The sequence below is a fragment of the Pipra filicauda genome, unplaced genomic scaffold (assembly GCF_003945595.2).
Source record: "Pipra filicauda isolate LSUMZ 115617 unplaced genomic scaffold, ASM394559v2 scaffold1_size10287979_pilon, whole genome shotgun sequence".
Lineage (NCBI taxonomy): Eukaryota > Metazoa > Chordata > Aves > Passeriformes > Pipridae > Pipra > Pipra filicauda.
The window spans coordinates 623,149-648,563 of NW_024104310.1; the positions used below are offsets into that span (position 1 = coordinate 623,149).

The 25,415-nt window shown below is 36.8% G+C and overlaps 1 long non-coding RNA gene across 1 annotated transcript; it reads right to left on the reverse strand.

Annotated features, from left to right (window-relative positions):
- Positions 1-601: 601 nt before the first annotated feature.
- Positions 602-25,405, reverse strand: LOC120323152. The gene is made up of 3 exons (XR_005563341.1): positions 25,298-25,405; positions 16,764-16,962; positions 602-1,245 (listed from the first exon to the last, which is right to left on the reverse strand). It is a non-coding gene; the product is annotated as an uncharacterized LOC120323152 (long non-coding RNA).
- Between the last annotated feature and the right edge of the window lie 10 nt (positions 25,406-25,415).

A 25,415-nucleotide genomic window follows, 5' to 3' on the forward strand; every position in this document is an offset into this window, starting at 1 on the left:
CTTCCCATTGTCAACTTTCAAATGGCCAAATCTTTGTAGATTTCAACACTCCCTTTCTTGTTGTGACTAAGGTGTTGCAGTAAATAATAAGTGACAATGCTGGGAGAGGAAGGAGAATGTGAAACTATAGCTTGAAAACCAAAGATATATTTTGGTCTCTTCTGTAATGAAATAACATTCTTTTAGATCACATGTACAGAGCAGAACTGCCTTAACAAAAAGAATCCAATAATCTCTTACATAGAGTTAATAGTTGTGTTTACTCTGTTTCTTTGGTTTTGTTTTGAGTCTGAGATTATATTGAACAGATCATGGTTTCCAGCAAACTATATGCAATCTATAAATCCCACAATATTTCAGATGTTTCAGAGAATCTTTTTTCTTCAGTTATGCATGAAAGTCTTTATCCAGTAACAGTCTGAGACTAAGCTATGGCTGTAACCTGTATGTAACACAACTGGGAGGATGCAGTTTTTATCCTTATAATCTTGACAGTTTGGAAAATGACAGTCAAAGCAAAGGTCAAAACAGCGCTCCAAAGGAAATTTGCATTTATACATACAACCCTGCAATGTTCCTTTCCACACTGTTGCAACTCCTATATATCACAAAAACAGAAACGACCTCTTGAAACAAAATCTCTGAGGAGAATAAACTGCTTACAGTTTAGAAATTGTGGGAAAAATACAATTTATATCATGCTCTATGAAGCTCATTTCTTTCCGGATTCTGTAACCTCAATGCACTGCAGGCATGAACTAACCTGTAGTCATATTTCCTGTTGATGTGAAAGGGGAATATTATATTTCTTTAGTTCATTTTTTAAAAAGCATGTTTCTCTTTTTATATATATTTTTCTGCTCTATCAACATCATTTAAAGATCTCTGCTTTAGTAATTTTGAGTCATAGTCACAAACTGTACTGTCTTCAGCACTTTGGCAGTGATACTGTATCTGGGTTTCCGTAGTGATGTACAAACAGATAAATTTTTCTCCTCCCATACAGAGCACATCCTTCTGATGGCATTCCTGTTGTGTGGGAGGGCGGCTCTGCTCCATTCACACACTCACAGATGTGGCCTCCCGGGTTTACTCCTGACGGGCTTTCCAGCAGAGGAACATTTGTAGCCTCAAGGCCACTCTGCAGCCTTCTAGTAAGCAGTCAGGGCATCACAGCTCAGGCTCTGTTTCTTCCTCTCACTGATGTGTTGGGTTGGTTTTTATCCCGTGAAGCCGAGAATTTGCCTTTGGAAGGGAGAGACAAAGAAAGCAGGGAAGAGGGAAGAGAAGATAAAAGGAAAGGGGAAAGGAAAATGAAAAAAAGAAAAAGGAAAAGGGAAAAGAATAGGGGGGAAAAAGGAAAAGGAAATGGGGAAGAAAGCTCAGAAAAAATAACAAATTTTGGTATTCTCTAAAACTGTCAAGAACAAAAGCACTGTTCCATTCATAACTGCTGTTTTACAAATAATTTTAGTTACATGGCTATGAAGTAACACAGAAATTTTGAGTCCCTGGAACAAAACCTTGCTTGAAGCCAGTGATTTGATCAAGAAATGCCACAGAATGCATTGCAATCTAATCTCTTCTCAGACAGTTAATGGCATACATGAATGATAGAGAATAATACATTTAAATCATCTTATTTCTTTGAAAAATGTTTCCACAGCAAGCATTTTATCATAACAGCTGTAGCTGCTGCTTCTGCCAATAGGACATTTGTGTGACTGTATAGATCAGCACAGGCCATTTCCTGCAGGAATATTTTATTCTATAACTAAATCAGGAAGAAAAACACCTGGAACACAGTTGAAGGATGTTCAAAATAACACAAGGTTATTTAATACCAGATTTTACTCCACAGCTTGCTAATGGAGCTTTCTGGTGTATTGTAATATAGCACAGGAACTGCAATGGCCTCATGAAGGGAAAATGCCCCTATAAAGCTGTGCTTAGGGTGGGTGAGGAGTTGATAGCCTTGGTGCTAAACCGGTGCTGCAAGAGGGAGGATGAGGTCATTACTTCTGCATGAAAAGCAATATGTCAGACATATGTAAAAAAAGAACCTGATTCTCCCAAAGCATCTTAACATATTCTCTCTGCCTGGAGAAGACAAAGAGAGGTTCAGTATAGAACAGGCCTATCTCCATTTTCAAGTTGACAGTAATGTCACAACAAAGCATGGGGAGAGGGAGAAATGAGAGGAATTCCCCACATTTTATTGTGATCGTACTCTCTCTACCAATAAATCCTCCTTGGTTCATAAAGATTCTTCTAAAGAGCAATTTGATTTGTCTTTGAAAAGCAGTGGAGTGCATCAAATGTCATTAGTTCTTTCAATATGTCCATAGACTACTGTAGGCTTGGAGCTTTATGCAAAGTCCCTTGTCACTCCTGGCCCCATTTTTCCTTTGTAGAAATCCAGATTAAATTGTTGTGTGTGTGTTTCCAGTAGCACACTGGGATTGAAGTTCTTTAATGTTCTCTATATGAGTAGCAAGGCACATTGGTTCAGGCTCCAGGATATGGTTAAATTGAATGATTATATTGCAGTGGATTTTTCCAAAGAAGGCAAATCTTGATGCAATAGCTTGGAACTACACAACTAATCAAAATTATTCATATTAAATCAGTGGTATCATATTCTCTTTGGACTCTTTCTTGAGTATACTTATTTAGTTAGATCTCCCTTTCTGATTCTTGCCTAACTGCTAAACACTTCAAAAATATCTGATGTTCTAACTCTATCTATTGCATTTTTCCCTTCCCTCAACCCCTTCATCTGCTTTTCTTCTGTCTCCTCCACTCCTATCTCACTCCCCAGGCTCTCCAGTTTTCCAGTAAAGATAATTATTCTCCTAGCTCTTCACCTTCTTTTATAATTTGAGTAGCATCAGCTATTTTTCTATGCTGAATAATTCAAGCTATGAAACTCCATCTTTAAATGCCTCTCTGTATCCATTCCCCTACGCATCTACTAAGTGTCACTCAGTAGAGCTTTGCATATTCCATCCTGCAGTACTTCCTTTCTTCCAGGTGCTCCATTAGGACGTGGTTACTCTGATCTTACAGAAGGATTGATCGTTCACGACTGCCCTATTCGACTCTGCCTTTCTAGAAATGGTCCTACCATTGAAGACCTACAAGAGGAAATCCGGGCAACTAGGACTGCTGCCAAAACTATAATCCACATTCCCTAGGAAATGATGTGCCTGCCCTGACTGAGGCAAGCTTAAATCACAGGCTGTTAGAGAAAATTCAGGCATCACGTGCATTTAATATTAGACACTTTTGTAGAAAACCCTGCCAATCATGTTGATTTGTGTCAAATTAAGTGCAATGGGATCCTTTCTTTTTTTTTTTTTTTTTTTTTTTTTTTTTTTTTTTTTTTTTTTTTTTTTTTTTTTTTTTTTTTTTTTTTTTTTTTTTCTTTTTTTGTCTCTTTGTTTTTTAATTCCTGTGGACAGCTTGGAGGCAGGAAATTAAACAAACCTTTTTCAATAATCATCTTGGCTGAAAGTAAACTGTGGTCTTAATAATCAGAGAGGGACAATCATGTTATAAAAAGCTATCCCTCAGGTAAGGAATGTTTGTCAAAATTAAACTCTTATAAAATCACCAATAGGAGAGACAACTTAACAGGCATGATCTTGATTTTACTAACAATACTATAAAATTAAGAGATAATTCCACGTGTCCATTGGGTTTCAATGAAGTTTCTCATCACCTTACACTATTGACAGATTATTTTTAGATTTCTCTTGTGAAGCAGGGAAATATTCCAATTTTGAAGAAATACATATTCTAACTTTATAGGTTTCACAAGTCTATCAAGCTCTCACTTCAGTACTAAATTCTTTAAAACATTTTTTCTGACTGAAAAAAAAAAGAACCAGGAAATTTCTCTGCTGTGAAATATTAAGTAAGAGCAGAGCCAGCAGTAATGCTGTGTATATTTTGCACAAAATTACCAATGACATATCAGAAGAGTACATATATATGTCTGGAACACAAAGTTTTTGGGACTCAAACTTGCACACCCTATGAAGGTGAAGACAAAGACATTTCAACTTTAAAATACATTACCATCAGAATTACTACTGAAGAGTGTTATGGATGGCTGCATTCCTCCTTTCCCTCTTCTTTAGTATCAGGTTCAGATTTTGGCTGTTACATGACTGATGGCTGGTTTTGATACCCAGAGCAGAGAGCACTACATCATTTGTGCAAGCTCTGAGGGCTGGCAAAATCCCCACTTGCCGTGATTGGAGAGCACTCAAAGGAATTGTGTCCTGTCCAACTCACTGGGATATAGAACAACAACACTTTTCAGAGCCTCTCTCATTAAGGTGACAGAAGAGGGAAGTCAAATCACAGCTAAAAAGTACGTTGCAATAAGAAATAGTAATAGACTTTCCCATATATCTCACCTTTCCAGGAAAGAATACAAGTTGCAAAACTTTGCATGTGCTCTTGATAAATAGAAGTGACCCACACCCAGTTTTTACTTAAAAGTAAATCCAAGAGGATGAAAGAGCCCAAGAAGTTCATCACATAAATAATCATTTACTGAAGGTGCAAAGATAAGGAATCAAGAGATATCTCAATATTTGCTGCCAAGAAAGATTTTTCTAATGGACATTTACACATTTACATGCAGATGACAACACTGTAAGCTCATTTTATAGTAAATCTGGTTGTAAGGCATGATTAATCTAATGTGTTTTAGGCCTTTACTTTAATATAGATAAATTGTGTCTTAGATGGAATTTATTCTCCTGTTATGTTCAATGACAGTAAAGAGAGTTTAGGGTGACTATATTGGACATGCACACATCTAGTCAGATAAATCCCATCTCGGCTTGCTGCTGAAGTCAACATATATATGTGTGTGTGTATGTGTATAATTATATGTATATATAAATGTATATGTACAAATACATATACATACATAAAGTATATTAGTGACAAGACATGTTCTTTCTTCTTATGCTGCACATGAACTCCCTGCCTATGGCCTTACAATTCACAGTAAAAGTGAAAGCCAAGAACAGCCTCCAACAAGAAATCCCTTGTGTGTGATGCTTGGCATTTCCTAATTTTCACAGTTTAAATCCTTTAGTATGAACAGGTATGAGAGTTTCCCTTGCCCTCACCTCTACCCCCAAAATGCTCAGGGAAAACAAATAACAACACCAGAGAGACAAGGACACTTCCAAATGTTCCCTTCAAAGGTGACAGACTGCTACCTCAGTCCCTGCCATCAGCATATAACTTGTCACCATTTTTTATTTGAAAGACACTGAGATACCTTGTCTTTGTAAATATTGCCTTAAGTGCAATTTTTTTTTTAGTAATTTATTTTGCTGCTGTTTTTTCTGCATCACGTAGAGGTATAAATGACCTATCTCTGTGTGTGTGTCTGCACTTGTGGAGGAGTGCTTCCCATGTTGCATTACTGAGAATTTTACCAGATATAGTTTCCAAAACAGGATTTTCCTGTTTAATTTCAAGAACATGCTACACATATTCTATTCACAATTTATCTTTTTGAAGTTCTCCTTATATTGATATAATTAAAGGTTCTTTGGTGACTTTGGTTGGTTATTGCTTTGTATATGCTTAATTTGAAAATGTTACTGCAACATCCAGCTGTAGAATCTGAGGGGTTACTTAACTTCAGTCTAATTCTGCTAGACTTATGTCTTAGAATTCAATTTATATTCCCTTACAAAATACATACATATGTATATATTTGTATTTATCTCTAAATATATATTTTAAATCTTTTACAGAAGACGTCATGATGCCAGACATTCATAGACATTCCAGATTGAGGCCTTCATAATTTGCCATTTAGTCTGTTTTCTTGTCAATACAGACTATACAATGTGTTTCTCTCCAGCAAATATCTATACTGTGTATTTTCCAGTAATTCAAAAAATTGTCATGGTGTGATGGTCTTCAAGATGTATACATTTTATTTTCCTGAAATTGATTTTGATCTGATTCTCTTTGGAAAGTGATCCTATCTCCACTCATCTTGTGTAGCATGAAATCTGATGATACAGGATAAAAAAACCCCAGATTTCTCCTTGTTTTGGCCTTTTCTGAAATACACAAACCCCACTAGCCATGAACCCTCCTGCTGATGATACAGTATATGTTATCTTTCAAGGAAAACTGTGCCACATCCAGCATTTCTTGTTGATCTAGAGAGGTTTGCCTTTTTGGTGAACTCTCCAGCTGCCTGCTGCAGAAATACTCTAAGTGCTTCCAAACCCCATCCCAATGCCTTAACCTGATCAAAGATAATGGTCCCCTCTGCTAAGGACAGTCTGCCTAATGTGAAGGAAAAGCCTTCCTGTCACTATTTCCAATATGAAACACGAAGTACAGCAGAGAGGAGGTTTTGCCCCGACATTGTATTCTGTTTTAATCAAGTCCCTAACTTATTTTCCTCATAAGTTTCTTGGTAAATAAGCTCTAACAAATATTTTCTTTAGGAAGAAAGTTTGTCTTAAAATTCTATATGCAAATATATTTTATTTAAGCTTTTTACTATGTCTTCCTTAAATTTTTAGCTATGTTTTTTTTTATGTACACCATATGTAGCTTATCTGTATCCATTTTATAGCAATATATATATATATTTCAATAGAACAGCTCTCAATTTTAATCTTGAACCTCCTCCAGTTCTGCACTAACACTTTAAAAATAATAAGGTCAGGTCTATGCAAATGACTTCTGTTCCTAACCCAGCTAATATTAAGACAGTCTGAAATGCTCAACAGCAACAGTTTCAGCCCTAAGCCATCTGCAGGCTTATTTTTAGGATTTGAAATTTTAAACTGAGTACTTTGCTAATCAAAAAAACCTTGGAGACTCTTCAATATTACTAGGTCTTGCACTTTTACCACAAAAATAGTATTGCAGTGAAGTTAAAATTTTGGGTTAACTTTCACAGGGCCTACCACTTTATTTGTAGTGTTACCATTTTTCTACAGCCCCAGATTTTAACAGTATGAAATTGTAAAGTAACTCAGCTTTTACTTTTTAATGTCAGTTTTTTACAGACACAATTCTTGCAATGAAATCCAAATGCCAAACTCAAATAAAAACAAGACAACAAACAAGCAACCATCTCAAGACCAAAACAACAAGCCCACTCCTCAAACAAAAACAAGAATATATTTTGTGGGGCTTAACATTGGATTAAATTTAATGAATCCATTTTTTAGGATCCTGGTAGAAAATAGAGGAACACTTTAAGTTTTCAAATCTGTATTTTGAAATATGTTTTTAATCTTACATTTTATTTTATTCTCATTCTTATTTTGAAGTATACATTTCATTTTATTGATGTGCTTAAGGTATTTACTATATCTCCCCAGCCTTTCCTTTTCTAAGCAATTTTGATTTTTATTGCCATCTTACATTTTTATTGATTTCTCTGTTCCTCTTTCCATAAATTTTTTCAGTTTATGGTTGACTCTTTGTTCACATGACATTGGTTTATAGAGTAAAAAAGATGAGAGGTGATAACAGGGCTTTTCAGTGGTCACCTCATCTAAGCCCGTTTGCTATCTGCACAAATAGATCACCAGCAACATATTGACTGAAGTGTTTAAGCTTCAGGAGTTTTATCTTGCTCCACTGACATTAATGGAAGTTTGCCACTGACACAGTAGATGGTGAATGAGAGTTTAGATTTGCTACTGTATTGTGCCAGTCTAAAACAGGCTTCAATTTCTTAAAATCATAATCTGCTTAATTATTTTTCTGTAGTGATTTCAACATATTTTTTACACCTTCATCACAGAATTAAGGGTTTTGTCCAATTTTTTTTTTTAAAGACAAGAACTCAGTTCACAATAATCTGCATTCACCTATTTGTGGAAATTCCACAAATAATTGTCAGTAGATAATTATGTTTTTTTATTAAATTTTCCAAGTATTAAAATACCTATATTTGAATTTCTGTGGGCACCTGTTTGATATGCATGTTCAGTGTGAACAGCTGTGTATGTACCCCTGAGAATAAGATCTGAGATAAGCTTTCAAGTACCCGATCATGCTTTGTTTTCTACTTATATTCCTACCTAACCAAAATGTATGTTTTCTAAAAGCATGCCAGTCACTTTAAGTAACATTCCAGAAAAACAAACATTACTTGAGTGTCTGTAGAAATTCAGAAGGCTCATATTATACACAAGAAATCCAACAAGGAGGCAGTATATGTCTAGAAGTCAATATATCCATATAATCTACATATTTGAGGTACTCTAACACTTTTAGAGTCAAATTTAAAAAAAAAAAAAAAAGAAAAGAGAGAAGAATTTAAATTTATGCCTACTTCAGCCCCTGTATCTTTCTGCCCTACAAAATACTAATAGCTAAATAATCACTTAATGGGATTTAATTACTAAAAGTCCTGTGGCATTTGACAAAATAGAAGGGTTTTGTCTCTTTTATTTCTACTACCCACTGACAAGAGATGTTTATGATAGTCACAGAAACTAATGCTCAATAGGATGGGAAAATTGGCATAGACAAAAATATACACATAGAAGAAATTTTAAATACATAGAGGAGAAGATGTGTTTACAGTTAAGAAGTATTACACTGTGATGTACTCCATAAGTTGACATATTAAATATGGCATAAAGTTTTCCAAGTTCAAGTGAGCACTAATGCAGTTATGTGTCTTTTATCATTTTATGGCTTTCTGAAAAAGCTACCACTGATCTGGAGAAAAATCATTCTTGAAACATGCATTCTTTACCACCAGTATATCTTACTCCTCCCCTTGGCAATAATATGTTGGTTTCCAGTATGATCTCTTCATCTATTCATCCTCCTAGTGAACAATGGGGAAAATTATTAATCTTGCTCTCATCTGAACATTCTTTAATAAATTACCTTTTCTGTCTCTTAGAAGCACTAGGTTTTCATTCATTGAATTCTTGTTGTTCATATACTTGAAATATTACTAATTATTTAATGTAACCACTTGAGTAATTATCTTTTTCTCCTCCTTTTGGCTTTCTTAGCATATTTTAACATCTTTTGCCTTGTTTCAATGTCTTAACCTTTCTTCAGCAAGACAGCTCATCTCTTCTGCTGCCTTAATTTCTTGATCATTTTTGTAGTGGATCATATTTATATTATGAAATATGTTTTTCTTATAACCATATACTCCACTTTTTCAATTAGGCTATGCAGCTGTTATTTTCATTGGAATGTACAGTTCTGAGAGAGGAGGAAATATGGACTTTAAAAATTGATGTGTCCTCATATATGGGTATAGCATTAATTTTACCTTTTAGATTAAGAAGCATATTTCCTAAAATTTTAAATATATGAATTGACATAAAAATGAACTTTATAAATAAACTTTATAAATTAGATTGACAAACACTAGGAGAAAGCAAATAGAGCCAAGTGCCCAGTAACACAGATGTACCAAATCCAGAATAAGAACATACATACTACCACAACACAAGCAAAGACAAATCAAAATATATATATGAGTGAACTGAAACTAATAATGTTGCTCCAATACATCTTCATTCTCACAAACAAAGAGAGATTGTCTTACGTTAGCCATTACAGTTAATATTTTTTTAGGGGTTTTCATATATCAATAAGTAATTATTTTTTACTACTACTTGGCTTTATTACTTTATTTTATTATTAGTTTTATTGGACATGTGCAAGGATACAGATCCCTTCTGCTTTGGGACTCGTGTTCAATAAAAGGAAAAAGGTCAAGACATCATGAAAAAATGTGCTGATCTGGATGACTCTTGCAGCTGGTCATATCTTTTCTGAAAAAGCAAACGAGCAATTTCTATATTTAGAGGCTCCGAATAATTTTTTTTCCTGTTTTTCAGCAATTTATTTTTCCTAGACCTCTATTTTTCTTTTAGTTGAAAACAGCAGACTGTATTCTAGTTGTTACATATTGACCTAAAATATGACATTTTTGTCTGCTTTTTATTTGATTTGAATCCTGCAGTTCACCTGACTGTGATTTTACCTCTCATAGTTTTTTGTTGAATATACTCAATGAAAAACTTCCAGTTTACCACCTATTGAGAGCTCAGATAACAATTGTTGTGTACTGCAAGAATGGGAGCTGGTTTTGGAGCTAACATTTGCAATTGTATTTATGGTTTCCTATTTTTCCTATTATAGTAGCGGATTGTTGTTTGGTCTCTCATTCATTAAAACACCCTCTGCTAAACATTTTTGTTGCTTGTCCGCCAAGTTGCAGGATTGGGAGAACTCAGCCTTGAACAGAAAGGCTCAGTTTGTTTTAAGCTGAAAAAAAAAAAGGAGATTAAATGTAATCACATAGTTTTTTAATTACTGTCAGAAAGTTAAAATTCTGGATATGTTACGAGTATTGTTCATTTCTGAATGAACAATATTCATTGTCTCCCCTGAATTTTTTTGTATGTTTTCTGTATTTGATGGGGTTGGTTTGAAACATTTTAACCCACCTTTTTATAGTGGAAGGAATCTGAACAGAGAAATTATACTTGTATTGTTTAGTTGTTACACTTCTGCTTCACTCCCTTCTACATTATTTGTGGGTTTTTTTCTACCTATTACATCATTACTTCAGAGGAAAATAACTGGAGGATATGTTCTCCTTTTAATCTTCCTTTCCCATGTAACAGAGAGCGGTTAGAGACTGGGCAAGGAAGAACAAAGAAGATATTGTAACAGTAGGAAAGTCATATTCAGATTCCTAAAAACACAGAGAGAATCTGGCCAAGCCTTTCATAATATTTTCCATCACTTTTTATTGACCTCAGCTCTGAATCAGAAAACTCCACTTGGATATATTGTCTGCAATGTATCCCAAAATAAACATTGCCAGTTACCACATACTCGAGGGGTTCCCTTACCTTTGTAAGAGGAAACAAAAGCGAAAGCAAGTGAAGAAGAATTTATGTGGTGCTGTAAATCTTCTGTTTCCAAAGTCTGGAATTCTCACTATGACATTACAGCCATGGTTACTGGTTGCCCAGTGTTTCGTAGCTAAGGCAATGGTAACTCTCTAGGCAGAGTTGCATTAGTTTTGTCTGAATCTTAGTTATGTTGACACTTTCTAACCCATCAGATCCTGTGTTTTAGCCAAAGTCTATAGCAGGAGTAGGTAGATGTCTACACAGCTCCAGAAAAAGAAGGGGAATTTCTTGAGGAGTTTGCTGTTTGCTGATATAATGCTAAAGTTCAATCTGAGCAGGTTCCTTGGCAATGATTCTATTTTATGATTCAGGCGACAAAAGTGCAACTGAGGAGGCATTAAAAGCCCACATTGAGAAGACATAGTCAAATAAAGGCCAAACCAGATCTAACTTCCTTAGGCTCTCCAACGGTGTAGCAACCAGATACGGAGGTGAATTGCATGTAGATAAGTGAAATTCTACTTAATGCCTGGTCTGATCATCTAGATTTCCTCCTTGAGCTTTCTGTTCTTAAAGTCAGTCTTTGGGAAGCCTATGTGATTAGAAATACTCTGAATGCACTTTAACTGCATTACACTGCCAACCTTTTGTATAAAAGCCATTTGTTTAGGGAGCTCAAATTAGAGTAAAAAATTGCAAATTTGAGTCCAATGGGAAACCAGAGCTTTTCTCCTAGATTACCTAGGAAAGAAATTGTATCTTCTCTTCTGAGGAAGATATAAAATATGTTTCAAAACAGCCTTGCCTCAGTTTTTCAGGCTATGTAGTTTTCATAGCAAAGTTGAGAATATGAAGATACCAGCGTTTCAGAAACTCTCAGTACAAGATATATACCGTGAATTCAGAAGTAGATTCTGGTGTTAATCAGGGACAGCCCTGGGACCAAAAGTCTCATCAAATGACAAAAGAGATTCAGCCCCAAAGATCTTAATAAACCTTGGAACCAGGTTAACAGAAACTGCATGATGTTCAAAAATAAAACTGCAAAGTTCTGTACATAGGGAATAGCAAACCCATGGAATAGTAGATGTTGGGATGTGCTGGTTTAAGAGTTAACCAGCAGGGGAAATGAACTCAACTCAAAGGAGAGATTATAAGTCAGAATAACAATTTACTAAAATAATACAGTAAGTACAATCATACAAACAAACAATTGGTCTTAACCCACAAAACCCAAATGTATAACCCAGTACCCTGGGGCATGAACAACGTGGTGTTCCTTGGGCCCCGCTTGAGTCCAAAGTAAAGGGAGAGGGGAAGAACCTGCTGGTGGGAGAGCTGTTGCAGTCTAGTCAAAAGTGGTGATTGCAGTGAGATGCTGGGGGGAGAGCTGTTGCAGTCTGGTCAAAGTGGTGATTGGAGTCCAGTATAGGGTGGTGGTCCACGTCTGTTTGAGAGCGATGAGCCGCAGTCCTTCTCTGGATCCCACAGAGTGGTTAAAAATGTTCCAAGACTCCAAGATTATATATCCTGCAATTCAGGCAGGAATGCTCAGCACTTCCCTCAGGGCGGGGAGTTCCACAAAGGGTGTGAGGACAGGAGCATCCTCCTATCTCACAGGCCTCTTAACACCTAGTTTATAGCCTGAGGAGTCAGGCTCTATGGGCAGATGGTGTAAATGGTTCATTGATAACAGTTTCTGGGAAATGGCATGGAAGGCTATAGAATACACAGTTTTGGGTTACACCCATACCCTGATGAACTGGTCTCAGTTGTCCTAACTAGGACATGGGAAGACTAAGAAATAACCTTGTGGGAAATGTTTCCATCATAGTCTTTATGGAGAAGAATCTCCTAAGCAACAGAAGAGACAGGTAGCCTTACCTGTCTCATCTGATTGCAATGGGGCTTTACATTGAAAAAAACCATTGCTTTAGCTTCTCAGCCAGACTGGGCAAGGCTCAGTATAGAACATCCTGTACTCAGTATAGAACATTTGTACTTCATAGGCATGTGTTCATACTTGTTTAAGTATCACTTACCAGTAAGTGGAGTACCTCCAATAGAGGTCAGAAAGCAAAATTTCTCCCAATTCCAACTTCCATCACCTAGTTCTTGGAATCTTCTACTAAGAGCTTGTGAGACAGAGATTTAAATCTCTAAGTGTGCAGAGATAATGTACATACTCAGTACATTTATGTATATGCAATGAAGTTGAATGTCTCTTAGTTCCTCCTGCTGGGCATATTTCATTTTGCATGAGATAAATTTTTATTCAGAGAGCAAGTAAGAGTGACCCTCTCAGCATAATGATTTCCATTTGTGATATGAAAAGCTGTGGTCCTTTCTGCTCTCAAAAGTCATTCCAAGAAAAAGTTAACATTCTTAGAAGAACCTGAGAGCACACTTAAAAATATGCTACGGCACAGCAAAGAAGACACAGTTCTGGGGGAAAGCAGAGAAATAAAATCCATCATTCAGAAAAGGCACTGAATCTTAGCTCTCCTTCACCTAAATTTATTCCTTCCATTCTGAACTGCTTCATCAGAGAGTGACACCACTCACTGCTTCTGGCCCATTTGCAAATGCAACCTAAACATGCAGAAACTTTTTCTGAAATTCAAAAAATTTAGTCCACATTTTTCCAGTCAACTCTAACTGCATTTCACTACCAAATGTCACAGCATGCTGCTTGAACAGCCTTGTTTTATGAAGGAAAAAAGTGGAGCCATTATGCTTTAGCAACCTCAGGAACAGGAATGCAAAAGGAAAGCAATTTTTGTGCCTCTCCATGAAAGCTACATGGTAAAGACTGCCAGTGTCATTCAACACACAGTCTGTAAGTGTGCCAACATTCAGATTGACAAGAATCAGCATTTAGCAGTCCGATTAATATCTTATAGTGGCAGGGAAGGGGTTAAAAGGGGCCCAGTACAAGTATTCCTCCTTCATCCATACTAGTAGCATCTCTGGGTCAGAGATGATCTCCTGCGAATTACCAATGACTTCCTTTGTTATTCTCTCTATGTTCATCTTTGGGGTATGGAGATTATTTTCACCTCAGAGGGTATCAGTCGTTACAGCCACACAGTACACTACTCTAAATATTTCTACAGAAGTAAAATATACTTCCATTTATAACACTTTACCAATATAACTAGGGATTTCAAAGTAGTATTTTATCGAAACACACACATTTAATATTTGTTCTCTTAGCTAACTCACTGAATGTAGGCAACACTTTTCTTCTTCTTTTTCTGTGCTGAATGTTGCCTAGCAATATATTACACTGACTTTGAACAAATCTGTAATAGTGAATATTATGGTTTCTTCTAATATTTTACCTATGAAAATAAACTGCATAGAATGGAGTTCACATAAAAGATACCAGGGTCAAAGACCATTGGAGTAGGCATTGTACATCCATTACAATATACTACCCATAGGCAGTGATTATTTATTGGAATATGTTGTGAGTCATGGCAATTCATAACACTATGGTCGCTGGAAAATTCCATTTTCCACTCTGAGTCAACATTATATACATGTTGATTGACTGAGACACAAATGTATCCCAGCAGTTACAGAAGAGTTGTTTCCTTTCTTTCTTAAAATTGAGAGATACTTATTATTTCCAGGAAAATAAATAAGGTCATGCGGAATGAAGCATTTACAATTCTTGGCAGGGCACTTAAAATGAATAAGACTGTACATGAAAGCTTGTTTGACTGTCTATTTAGTTTCATTTTAAAGACTTCAGTCTTATCATTCATGATTTATGCACAACATGTACTGCCACTTGCTGGTCTGTTCTATAAATACCTTCATAATTTGAATTAAGATAATCTTTTATCTGTGCTTGGTAGATGTATTACAGTTTTGTACTCACTTAAAGTTCCACCAAACCATAAAGCCTTTTTGCATTTTAGATTTAGCTAAAAATATTCACCCATTAAAATAGCAATCATCATTAAAATTAGTTCCCTGATTCTACTGATTAATTTCAAAGCAATAAGCAAGGTTTCTGAAAATTTACAATTAAACATATTTTTAGACAAAACCTAACAATTTTTTACGAGTCTAGAGAAGCAATTACCTGGCATAAAATCTACAGGACAGAATTAGAGGGAAGAGGAAATAATTTGAAATAAATATATATATTAGTATATATACACGTCATAGGAACATTGCCAGAGGCAACAAAGTGGTGTTGCTAGAAAAGTTTTAAATTAGTATAATTGAGACCTTTCCACTTCTCTCCAGACGAATGTGAATCCTTCTATAAAGGCAGTAGATTTTTTCTTTGAGAATATACAGTTTCTGGTTAAACAAGTCTCAAACTTTTTTATCTTCTATCACCTCTGTAGTCTCACTGAGACAAATGCAAGTAGTTGGCTTACGAGATGCAAGATAAGGGTTTATAATTACATTCTGGTAAATGGGCATTTTTAGTCACATGAGTAATTTGAATCTTAAGTTCACTTTTGGCTGTTGCTAAAGGGGAGGGAATAACCTGTTTTTCAAATCTGTGAGACAGAGAACAAAAAGTGGTGGAGTCAAGTTGCAGTAAGAACTATATCTTATGTCTGTGAGGATATGCTAAATCACTGGCACAGAATGCTCAGAGAATTTGTGGAAATGCCATCACTGGAGATCTTTAAGGTAAGTTAGGTAGTAAAAGATCATAGCTTGATGCCTTTATTCAGTCTGAATAATAAACAGTCTGAAAATCATTTAAGAGCTATGTAATATTTTTCCACATAAAGCCATAGACCATCTTGTATCTTTCTTCAATGTTCATCTTCATTTACAATCAGAAAAAGTTGACATTAAATTAAAATTATTTTTAATTTTCCTATTTTATTTGATTTGTTTAACTAAGTCTATGAGTAGGGCTTGGATAACTTTTGAATTTTCTCATGGACCATTTCTCATGTCCTGAGGTCCATCAGTTGGTAGCTACTGGACTAGAAAACCTCCTGATGGTCTCTGCCTTCTTGTTTGCCACAAGTAGCTTCTAAAAGATCATCTTTCTGTTTACCATTTAAATTATGCTTAAAAGTCAACTGCAATAATACAAATTCTAATTTTAAGTTTGAAAACAAGCCAAAGTCTATAACTGTCAAGTACTGTCATAGTTTAGGAAATATTAACATGGATACAACCTTAAACTTTAGCGCATTTTAAAACTCTTTTAACACTAGGGTGATACTCAGAGTAAGATGTAATGGCATATATTTTTAAATTGGGGATTGCCATCATCCTTAGATGATGGGGAAAGGGGAAGCTCTGCACAGGCCAACAGACAGGTTTTTTGTGATAGGAAAGAACAATATGTCTCTTTAAGTGTAAATGAAGCCCATTGCCTTCTCTTAAATAACCTATGTACCAGGAAATAATTTAATCTGTTTATCACCTTTTTTAATTCTTTTATGACTTTATTGCTTATGAACATTGGACATCTTACAGTAAACCCTGATTTCCAGCAGCAGAGCAAACGAAAAAAAAGCAAGCTGCAAGCTCCACTAGAAGCATAATGGGGCCTGTGAACAAGTATTTGTTGACAAGTTTGTGAGTCAAGGAATTAAATACTGTTCAGCTGACAGTAACTGCAGATGCAGTCATAAAGTATTGGTGATGGACTTATACTGCAAATAATAGCAGGCTGCAGGCTGTCACAGGTGGTTACTGGACAGTAACTATTCCTGAAATGCCAACGTTGAGCCTTTTAAATGAAGAGTGGTGGTAGATTTTTTTGAAAGCGTGGAGGAATGGGAAGGTGGAACTTGTGACAGACTGTTTTGATGTGTCAGGGCAAGACAGAAATAATTAACTGGGACCTACCTGTCTGCACCGTACAAAGGAGTGCATTGTGCAGAACTCACAGCTCCCTCTTTGTCCTTTTGAGCATTGCATGGACAAACAGGGGTGACTGAAACTCTGAGAAACAGCTCCAAACCTTCATGAAGCCAGCAGACCCATAATCATCTCCTTGATTTGGCTCAGGTCCTCTGTGCATCCACTCAGTAAACCTCTCCTGAACCTTAGAACAAGTAAAATACAGATCTGGTTAGTACCTGCCTCAGGTCCCAGCACACTTTGTAATGAAATTTGGCTTCCCTTTTGTTTCACATTTTGTAACAAGGACCAGCATGCAATAAACTTGCAAGAATTTCTGGCTCCATTCTTTCACTATCCAACATACTAAGCAGATCCTGTCCATTCCTCACTCTGTTCCCCTACAAGCTTTCCCTGATGCGCATCCTCTTATTTAGCAGATAAAGGAGATCAATACAGCTGAAACATTTTTTTACTCATCAATCAAAAAGATGGAAGGGTCTCATGGGCTACATTGCTACTTCAGTTTATGGAAAAGACAACAAAATTGCCCCTCTCTCTGTAAGAGAAGGAGCTTTGGTCTGCTCACAGCTCTCTGTCACCATGTTTCTATGCAGGGAAGCCAAAGGCAGCATAACTGTCTCCTGCATGACCACACATGGTGAGGGCTTATAATTAATATGATTTGAGCAGACTGTGAAGTGATATATTAACACAAAAATTACTGTCAAAGACACACTTCTGACTGAGAATGGTTAGTACACTGTCCTAGCCATTTGAATAAGAAAGAAAACTGTAACTATTCCGTCAGACTTCCGCCACATAAGAGTGATGCTACTGGTTTAAGCAACTGCCTGTGTTCCCACTGCAGTTGAAGGAAAGGGAGTATGTTTTTCCCCAGTTATATAACACCCACTTTGGTACTAGATAAATCACTTACTAGAGATGTCTACTTCTTTCCAAAGATAATATGGGCTCCTGGAAGACAAGGTTGGAGAAGGGCCCTACATTTTAGACGGTGCAAGTTAAGTCAAATGAATTCTGCCAACAGGCTGCTGCTGCTATAAATCACAGCATGTTTGTGCCCAGTCCCATACTGACATAGCTCTCTTGAAGCAGCTGTAAGAAGTGACAGCTGCCTGGCAAGATACTAGACTTAAATGTGAGCAAATAAGAAGTGAGATACAGTGATTTTGGGCTTGGAAGAAAAAAGAGGAAAATAAAAATCACCCATTTTATACAGTATATTATATCCTTTACGGTTCAAAGCAACATTTGTGTGACATCCCCTACAGAGGGTAAATTTCAAATAGGTTATCTCAAGATGATTTTCAGACACGTAGCAAAACTGTTCTAGTATTCATCTGAAATGAAATACTGCCCCTCTCTTTTACTACTTCTGAAAAAAAAAAAAAAAAACAACAAACCTGAAACCAGCTAATAAACAGAAATTTTCCTACAAGATTTTGCTTGCTTCTAAGCATCAAAAAATAAGGAAAATTATTATTTCATTAAGATTTCATGGTTATCTGCTTCAAATCCTGGACAAAAAAAAAAAAATAGAGGTAGTGTTGGGAGTGAGGGAGAGAAGCTTCTGAACTGATTAAGGATATAGATTCGGGTAAAACATTTTTGGATTTGTGACAAGTTTTATGTCTGCTTTTTATGGTTTCTTTCCCCATTCATAATTCCCTTTGTATAAGCAGAAATCTTCTAAAATACCTCAAGAATGAATGGTCACATTAGCTGTTTCTATCATGAGTGACCACTGTTATTTTTCTATTTCCTAAGGAAAGTTTGGCAGTGTTAATCCTTTTAAAACAAAGGAACAGCAGACCATCCTCAGATGGATGCTTAAATGCCAATAATGGCTAAAAGCAATGTAAAAGCAACATTATTGGCAATGAAAAAGAAAAAATGAAGAGGTTCGTGGTTAAGATGTAAATAACCTTTTTGTTCTCTCTTGCTCTCTGTTGTTTGTGAACATAATTAACTAGGAATATTTGAAAATCCTGGGTGAGGGGATGTTTATTGATCATGGGGTATTTTTTATGCCTGCCATGCTTGCAGCGCTCTGAGATTCATGCTTAAATTTGCAGGAACAGGAATGACTGTCCTGTGTGATGATTAATTTAGTATTATTATTAATTTGGGAAGCATTTAATTAAACTTTAAAGGAACTGGTCATAAGGTATTGATGACAATGGGTATATTCAATATTTCAATACCTACTGATTAAGTCCCACCAAACATTACATATGTAAGGAGATAAAGATAAAACTAAATAGGAATCTGTCAATAACAGCTGGTCAAGTCTATGTTGTTATTTTAGAGCTACCTTGAGATCACATTAACTAGGCTGAATTATATGAACTCTTTATATAATATTTTGTAGCACATATCAAAGCCATTTATATTATTCTTAGGTATTTAAAATAGTGTGACTGTAGGAATTGATTCCTCTCCAGGTGTTTGGATTTACAGAATCATAGTATTATATTTCTCCCCCTTTCTCTTATTGTTATACATAAAAGGAGGAATCTTGGTTCAGAAAGACTCTTTCAGGGACTGAGAAGATGATAGTCCAACTGGTGGAAATCCTGTTCCTCAGGAGGTATGTCTGCATCAGTTTTACACACACAACAGAAAAGGGAAAAATGAGACCTCTTGATATCTGGCAATGCAATAAAGCCTCTGAGATGTCAACCTAAAGTGTTTGCAACACAGATTATCAAACCAATTTGAGTTTTAGGAAAATTTCCAGACTGACAGATGTAACCTTCACTAGAAAATCAGACACTGTGGTGAGCAAAACTAAAACTACAGACTAACTCAAAACAATATCTTCACTTTTGGAAATGATGTGAATTGTCGGAATTTATTTTAATTTCACTCTAGTAGGAGAAAACACAAAAAAAAAAAAAAAAAAAAAAAAAAAAAAAAAAAAAAAAAAAGGAAGTATTTCAGCAGGTTAGAACCATCATTTCAGATCCAGAATAAAAAAACAAAAAAACAACAAACCCCTACACTTTTCTAAAAAATATGCTAAAAGACCTGTCATCCTGGGAGATTTTGTTTGTTTGTTCTTTGGTTTTGCTATTTGTTTACTTGGGGTTTTTTTATGTGTGAGCAATTACCATTTTTTAGTAGTCAAGAAGGGAGATTTCTTAAATACAATAGCATCGTTATTATATGGGGATTTTATATTATTATATGGGTTTTTCCACAGCAACTGACATGAAAAGAAGGAGACTTGAAGTCAACAAAGAAAGATATTCCTCCAGAATACGTGAAATTAGACCTAATGTGTTAATTTCCCTTCTTTTCTGAGTTAGAAAAGGCAGAATGTTCTCTCCGCTGTTGGATACTGTTCTACAAACTCCCCCCAGGCAAGGTAACAGTAATTTTATCTGTCTAACCACTGTTAGATGGATATATAAACAAAATATAAGAACAATCAATAAAATAAAAATGTAACACAGCCACAAAATGCATTATATAGAGAATTACATAAAATTATAGAAAATATTAAATAACTTTTTTTTATCAGTGTCTCATTATGCATTTAAATGGTTGAACCCATGGACCTTTATTCCCATCTCCATTCCTTAGAACATAGTTAACATTTTTCATCCTTTTCCAACAGGATTGAATTAAAAGACATACCCATTTCTGAAAGCACTTACATATCTTCTTGATTTTAAGCTATGTTTCAGTGTATTCAGGCACTCAAAGGGGCAGAATGGTACTGAGGGGGATTTTCTGAAACATGAGCTGTCTCCCAGGAAGATATTAATGAACATCAGTTTTAGTTTTTAGTTGCATAAACATATCAGAATCATAGAATCATTGAATCAGCTGGGTTGGAAGGGACTTCTGAGATCATCAAGTCCAACCCTTGATCCAACACTGCTGTGGTTACTAGACCATGGCACTAAGTGCCTCATCATCTTAAAAATCTCCAGGGACAGCGAATCCACCACTTCCCTGGGCAGCCCATTCCAGTGCCTGATTACCCTCTCTGTAAGGAATTTCTTCCTAATATCTAACCTAAACCTCCCCTGGCAGAGTTTAAGATCATGCCCTCTTGTCTTATTGATAGTCACCTGGGAGAAGAGACCAACTCCAACCTGGCTACAATCTCCTTTCAGGGAGTTGTAGAGAGTGATGAGGTCTCCCCTGAGCCTCCTCTTCTTCAGGCTAAACAACGCCAGCTTTCTCAGCCTCTCCTCACAGGACTTGTGCTCCTGTCCCTTCACCAGCCTTGTTGCCCTCCTCTGGACCTGCTCCAGCACCTCGATATCCTTCCTGAACTGAGGGGCCCAGAACTGGACACAGTACTCGAGGTGTGGCCTCACCAGTGCTGAGTACAGGGGAAGAATCACTTCCTTGGTCCTGTTGGCCACACTGTTCCTGATCCAGGCCAGGATGCCATTGGCCTTCTTGGCCACCTGGGCACACTGCTGGCTCATGTTCAGCTTCCTATCAATCCAAACTCCCAGGTCCCTCTCTGCCTGCCTGCTCTCCAGACACTCTGTGCCCAGCCTGTAGCACTGCAGGGGGTTGTTGTGGCCAAAGTGCAGGACCCGGCACTTGGCCTTGTTGAACCTCATCCCACTGGAATCAGCCCAACTCTCCAGTCTGTCCAGGTCCCTCTGCAGAGCCCTCCTGCCTTCCAGTTGATCGACACTCCCCCCAGCTTGGTGTCATCTGCAAATTTGCTGATGATGGACTCAATCCCCTCATCTAAATCATCAGTAAAGATATTAAACAGGATTGGACCCAACATTGATCCCTGGGGGACACCACTAGTGACCGCCTGCCAACTGGATGCAGCCCCGTTCACCACCACTCTCTGAATCCAGCCAGTCCCTAACCCTGGAGAGAGTGCTCTTGTCCAAGCCGTGGACTGCCAGCTTTTTCAGGAGTGTGCTGTGGGAGATGGTGTCAAAGGGTTTGCTGAAGAAGATCCTCTGCTTTGTGTAAAGTATTTTGATGTTCTTATGAACTTTCAGATTCACAGTTCTGTGAGAAGTCAACTGCATCAGAATCTGTGTTGCTCATTGCAAAGTCTGGGTGAGACCAATAACTCCAATGCATGTGAATAACACAGAGTCACACGAACAGTGCTGTTGAAAGCAACAAAATTGAAACAAATGCCCCAAGGCAAAAACCAAGACTAAAGTCTTCCTGAAGCCAGGAGTGTTCTGGGAAAGCATACTCTCTTATCAATGTCTTTATAGCACTAAAATTCATCTGTCAGTTTGAGACAAATTTTACTTCTACTTGCTTTAACCCCTAAGTAAATGACTGTCCAAAGAACTTGTACCTGACCAATACCCGAACTTCATAAACATTGCTTTTTAAGCAGCATTTTTCAGCCCTGAACATGAAAACATTTCCCCTCATTTCTCCATGATAATCTTTCAACTTAAAACACATCTTTATCCCAAAAGTTTTTTCAACTAAAAAGGAATGAGTGCTGCATTTTAGTCTGCTGTTATTCTTGAGGTTTGATGATAGCAGCACTGCTCTTAGTGCCGGTGGACTTTCATAAAATTAGTAGCTGGTAATCCCTCTTATGCTTTATTATTTACATGTGCCAAGTGCTGCAGTCTGGAGCACACCAGGCTTCCATTGCAGTGAAAAACTCTCATAAAATATTCCATCAAGTTTTATTTTCTGAGAAAGTTATTCAACTTGGCTCCATTCCTTACAAAGTTTGTAGAGTCCAAATTACATAAAAAAGCACATGCTGAATAGATGCCATGCAGAAAAAAGTTTTCTTGAGATTAATATATTAAAAAGAATAAACCAAACAAAAACATACAGTAAGAAACAATGTTTAAATAAGGTCATACTACTAAGTAGTGAACAGATTTGATGTCTATCTCTTGGAATTCAGAAATCAGTTTCCACTCTTTTTATTACTTCTCCTAACAACTTTCTGTCTCTGGGAAGATTTTCAAAGAGAGAGCTGTCTGTAATTGATTGGTCTTATTAACAGCAATACGAAATGCCCAGCAGAACTCTTTTATTTCAGGGCTATTAGTCTAGTATGGAGGAATTCCTTCTCGCAGTCTAACACGCGTATGCTGGCAAAAAAATTTTGCTGTTGGAGCAGAAAAGCTGTGCAGATATCAGGTTACCATATGGGGAAAATGAGAAGATGAACTGTTACTATGGGAGAAATTCTGCTAATGCTAATCTTATTGCTGTTAGCTTACTTGGCAATAGTGTAAGTGTATCCAGAAGACCAGGCAAATCCTCACTTGTGGACAAGTAAGGAATTTCTCCAGCTGAACAAACTGTAGGTAAGTGAAGAACAGCCTGTCTGAGGCATGTGCATGTGAGACCAGCCTTGTAACCCAGAAGGGTTTTTCTCACCTGATACCCTTGCTGAATCTCTACTAAAGTTTCCCTTTTCCTTGGATTTGCCGTTTAGGCTGCCTCGGAAACAAAAAAGAAACTGTAAAGTGCAACACCAACTTTCTCCTTTGCTCTTGTTTCTGCCTTTACATCCATCTGGCTCTCAGAAACAACCTCATTTTTCCATATTCCTGGAAGCGAATGGATCCATCTGTTTGATAGGAGGGTGAGTCAGCATGAGAGCTTGGTATCTGTACGAAGGACCCGTAGAAATAGATATGAAAAAAACCAGATCATATTTGCAGATTATATTACATTTCATTATTATAGCAAAGGAAAATGTCTCCATTTCTTTCAAACATACATCTATGTATTTTTATGCTGATAATTTTGGTTTTATCTCAGTACTTCTGCCACCACAGGTATCATTTGATGTATATGACATTTTCCTTCAAAACTCATATGGATGTACCTTGGAGATACCGATTTTTACCTTGGAACAGTTTTGCATTTAAAAAGTTTCATTGAGCCCTGGAAAATATATATGTTGTTCCTTTGCTTGTGATGTAGTTTAAAGCCATCTGCAAATACCATTCCTCAGGTGACCCATGAGCAAAGCACCAGTGTTAAAATCTACCAGGGAGAGTCACCAAGAAAAGGGACATAACTTTCACAATCACTACTGTTCATCAGTTCTGGAAGATCCTTAGTTGGCTGGAAGACAACCTCACTGGATAAAGGCCCTGGGAGAGCTATAGTGCTCTTTTTGGCAAGCGAGTACCACCTGTGATTTTACAGCAACAGACATCTCAACTGTATCCACTTTACTTCACAGTGGAGAGAAACGAAGTTGCTATTATCTGAAAACAAACAGACCTGAAATATGCAATTCTATGTAAACCATGCAGTTATTTTGCATCTTTAGTATCTGGCTGGATTTACTGCCTAGCTATTTATCTGTTTATTTCCACTATTTATATTTGGCTGTGCTCTGTCCAGGTCTGACAGAAGAAGTTAATTTTGGCTACTGGATGTAGAGATAGGTGCCAAACCATGAATTTTCTGTTAACTGTAATGCCAACTTGACAGATACATACATGGGTCTTTGTTAAATTTGAATTTCTAAAGTGTGTCCACGATTCTTCCTTCCTATTATGCAGTCACTTAGCTGAATTAATCTATTCTAATTCAACTTTCAAACACTTTTGTTAGAAAGCAATTTATCTGTGAGTGGGCTATCTCCTAATTACTCAATTCATTGCAACTTTCTAAATAGACTTCTACTTATGCCTTTAAGTAACAGAGGGCTAAAGTAGAGGGTTACAGGTCTGATCCAATGCAAGGAAAATGCCAGGTTTATTTATATCTGTAGTCAAACAATTAGTCTTTAAATAATTTGCCTCGTGACAGACAAAGCCACTTCCAGAAACAGCAATATGTTTCTGGAAGGTATTGACTCCCTGCACGATGACTGCTGTAACTTTCCACTCCTTTCCACTTAACATGTGCCCCACACACAGAACACGTGTTTCTTTCAAGCACTGGATAGAACAGCACAGAAATTGCCAAGAAGAAACACTGCTGGACTAGACTGGTCAAACCAGGAGAAAGCACTAAGAAGCAGCAAACTGTCTAATTCTTTTTTCCTTTTATCCTCATTAGACAGTTGACATTGTTTACATACTCTAGCCAGACGCAGTCAAACTCATTTGGTTATTTTCATAGTGAGAAGTGTCTATTTAATGCTGATTTAATGCTATTTAGGATGATATTTAACATTCCACTCAACATGACAGTCATACAATGTCATTACATTCCAAAGCAACAGTATTTACTTACAGACTGTGAGCAGTTAAGGAGAAAGAAGACCAATTTCAGTTGCTGGGTCTACACATAAACTCCAGAACAAACAACAGCCCATTATTAACAGTAAGATTAAAACACTCGCTTTCTGTTTTATCCCATGAAAGGCAAAAATGCAACATGTACAGAAGAGGATCTAGAAGTTTGGATTAGCAAAACATCAGCATACAATGAGCTGTACACCACAGCGTTAAAACGTTGATGTCAAACTCTGAACACATGAGACAGTTCCTAGAAACAAATTAGCTCTTTTACCTACAAACTTACACAAAATGAATCAGAGCTACATTTGTTGTACTTTCATTTACCTTTCCAGACACAGCACGTTTCTTTTTCACATTTTCAAATGCACAGCCTGGTCCTCTGTATGCTGCTGTCATGGTATGATTTGCTCCAGGTTTGTGCCTCAAGCTTCATCTCTCTGTC